Source organism: Ranitomeya imitator, chromosome 1 (genome assembly GCF_032444005.1).
Source record: "Ranitomeya imitator isolate aRanImi1 chromosome 1, aRanImi1.pri, whole genome shotgun sequence".
NCBI classification, from domain to species: Eukaryota; Metazoa; Chordata; class Amphibia; order Anura; family Dendrobatidae; genus Ranitomeya; species Ranitomeya imitator.
This window is the reverse complement of record NC_091282.1, coordinates 1143810161-1143814032: the sequence shown is the minus strand read 5'-3', so window position 1 is coordinate 1143814032 and position 3872 is coordinate 1143810161.

The window sequence follows — 3872 nt, the reverse complement described above, 5'->3', positions numbered from 1 at the left end:
TGACAACCAGGGCGCGTCCGAGGGTAAGTATATCAATATTTTTTATTTTTATTCTTTATTTACACATGAATCTTAATCCCGATACCGATTCCCGATATCACAAAAATATCGGAACTCGGTATCGGAATTCTGATACCGCAAATATCGGCCGATATCCGATACTTGCGGTATCGGAATGCTCAACACTAGTAGTTACCTTCATTCGCGGTGATGCGCCCTCTGCTGGATGTCCCTCGAGCGTGGGAACTTTCCTGGAAAGCTCCCAGGCTCGAGTTCATATGAGGACAACCAGCAGAGGGCGCATCACCGTGAATGAAGGTAACTATAGGTCATTGACCTACATTACCTTCATTCCCCGGGGTTTTGCAGGCAGGAGCACAGCTGCATTATAGCAGAGCTGCCTGTAAAATATTTTAACCCCTACAGATGGATTTAGATTGTGGGACGTTACAGATCAACGGAAGGTATGTATATTGTTGGTTTATTATTTTTTATTTGTTACAGAGCGAGGGTCTTCAGGTGGATTGAGAGAACAATAAAATATTAAAACAACCTGTGTGTTTATTTCATTAAAATAATTTTTAATAATGTGTGTGTTTTTTTAACCATTTCATACAATTGGATTAATAATGGATAGGTGTCATAATTGATGCCTCTCCATTATTAATCTGGCTTAATATCACCTTACAATAGCAAGGTGACATTAACCCTTAATTACCCCATATCCCACTGCTACATGGGAATGGGAAGAGAGTGGCCAAGTGTCAGAATAGGCGCATCTTCCAGATGTGCCTTTTCTGGGGTGGCTGGGGGCAGATGTTTTTAGCCAGGGGGGGGGGCAATAACCATGGACCCTCTCCAGGCTATTAATAAATGCCCTCAGTCACTGGCTTTACTACTCTGGTGGAGAAAATTGCGCTGGAGCCCACGCCAATTTTTCCGTCATTTAACCCTTTAATTTAATAGCTAGAGAGTCCAAATTTTGCGCATACACACTACTAACATTACTAGTGTGGAATATGCAAAAACAAAAATGGGGATATGAGATGGTTTACTGTATGTAAACCATGTCTCATATCATGTCGGGTTTAGGAAGGAGATAGCAAAAACCGGCAATTGAATTACCGGCTTTAAAGCTATCTCGATGAAAGATTAATATATATACATAAGATTAATATATACATACATATATGTGTCTACTGACACACACATATATATATATATATATATATATATATATACTGTGTATATATATATATATATATATATATATATATATATAGACAGTATATATGTTTTTATGATTTTTTGAGCACATGGATCCCTTGTATATCCGTATGTCGGTTTTGCAAGCCTGCGAGAAAAACACGCAGTACGGATGCCATACAGATTACATACGGAGGATGCCATGCGCAAAATACGCTGACACACCCTGCCTACGGAGGAGATACGGACCACTATTTTGGGGACTTTTCTGCGTATTACGGCCGTAATTTACGGAGCGTATTTTTATACGCTGAGTGTGAGGCCGGCCTTAGAGTTTCATAATTTCTTCTTGTATGACAAAAAAAATGTTAGTGGTTTCTCTGGCTTTTCCTATCAAAAGTCCATGAAGAATGACCAGCACACGGATGGTATTCAAGTGCTGTCTGATCTTTCATGGACCCTAAGAGTATGTGCACACGATGCGGATTTTGCAGCAGTTTCCCATGAGTTTACAGTACAATGTAAACCTATGGGAAACAAAAAATGCTGTTCCCATGCTGCGGAAAAAAACACGCGGAAACACAGCGTTTTATTTTCCGCAGCATGTCAATTCTTTGTGCGGAATCCGCAGCGTTTTTACATCTGCTCCAATAGAAAACTGCAGATGTAAATCCGCAGCGGAATCCGCAATAGAAAACGTGATAAATCCGCAGTAAAAACCGCAGCGGTTTTTCAATGCGGATTTATCAAATCTGCTGCAGTAAAATCTGCAGTGGACCATTCTACGTGTGCACATAGCCTTAGACTTGTAATGCCGACATTGATGCGAAGCTTCGATCAAAAATTGAACAAGTCTCCATGATTTTTTATGAACCAATGATTCTACAAAAAAATAAGGGCATGCGAACAGTCTCATAAACTATAGTAGGTACAAGTTCTATCTGTCAACACCAAGGATAGAACTCGCACATGAAAATGTCAGTTATCTTTCTTGTAAGCAAAAAAAGGTCTGATTTTCATGAGTGTTTTGTATCACATTTTCATCAATGTGTGGCCAAGGAGTCAGTTTTTATCATCAAGGTTTTATCAGTGTTTTTCTCATATGCATAAAAAAAAAAATAATAATTACAAACTTCTATGTGTTATGTTTATTATGTTCAAAATCGACAGCATGCAGATTGCACATGGATGGCATCGACTTTATGGGACTTGTATGATTGATTTTGATCCGTAACTCGGATCACAAATGAACGTTTACGTTTATTTTGGTAGATACGAGTTCTACCCATGAAAAACATTGATAGAACACATATGCGAAAAACAATCATCCTAAATGTGGCTCTTACAAGTCTTTAGACAATTGATAACACAGAATCCATTGATCACAATAGATCTGACTCTCCCACCCCTCCCTTCACAATGATCTTTGCACCCGCTCATTAGATGCTTCAATCATATTTCCCAACTTTTGAAGATGGGAAAGAGGGACAAATTTTAGGCCATGCCCCTGACCACACCCATTCATCATTAGTCACACCCATATCCACGTCCCAACCACACCCATTTAGCACTGCTAATCACACTGTTTCATCTAATATATAATTGCCTAGAATACTACTTCCTGCAATTTGTGCCAACTTCCGTGGCTTTGTCCGGAGCTAATGTCCGGAGCTAATGTCCGGAGATAAGTGACGTCAACAGTGTCCAGTGTCTGATTGGTTGCCGCCTGCTGCGAGCGACCAATCAGAAACGTGCCGTACTGTGACACACTCCGCCCGCCATTTTGGTGTGATTTTTGAATTTTTACCTCACAGCAAGTTTCTACTGCGTGGAGGCGGGCCCAGTGACGTTGCTCTTCAAGCTCCTGCCGAATTTCGTCAAAAAAATGATAATACCATTTACCAAAACTATATATATTTAGTTGTGAAGTGGTTCAGTGACATTTTCACACCAATTTTGAACTTTTGTTTGGTGTTTTCTCCATATACTGCCTATTATTTTTGTTACTATTACTGTTACTGTTACTATTTTCTTACTATTATTTATTAATTGTATTATTCTTACATTTGAATAAATAAAGTATATATGGATTCTAGACTCCCGATTCTTTAGAATCGGGCTGCCATCTAGTATACAATAATTATAAACAAAAAACTGTATAATGGCCACACATGATGCTCCATACTGTATGATGACCACACATGATGCTCCATACTGTATAATGGCCACACATGATGCTCCATACTGTATAATGGCCACACATGATGCTCCATACTGTATGATGACCACACATGATGCTCCATACTGTATAATGGCCCCACATGATGCTCCATACTGTATAATGACTGCACATGATGCTCCATACTGTATAATGACCCCACATGATGCTCAATACTGTATAATGACTGCACATGATGCTCCATACTGTATAATGACCACACATGACGCTCCATACTGTATAATGACCGCACATGATGCTTCATACTGTATAATGGCTCCACATGATGCTCCATTCTGTATAATGACCGCACATGATGATCCATACTGTATAATGGCTCCACATGATGATCCATACTGTATAATGGCCGCACATGATGATCCATACTGTATAATGGCTCCACATGATGCTCCATTCTGTATAATGACTGCACATGATGCTCCATACT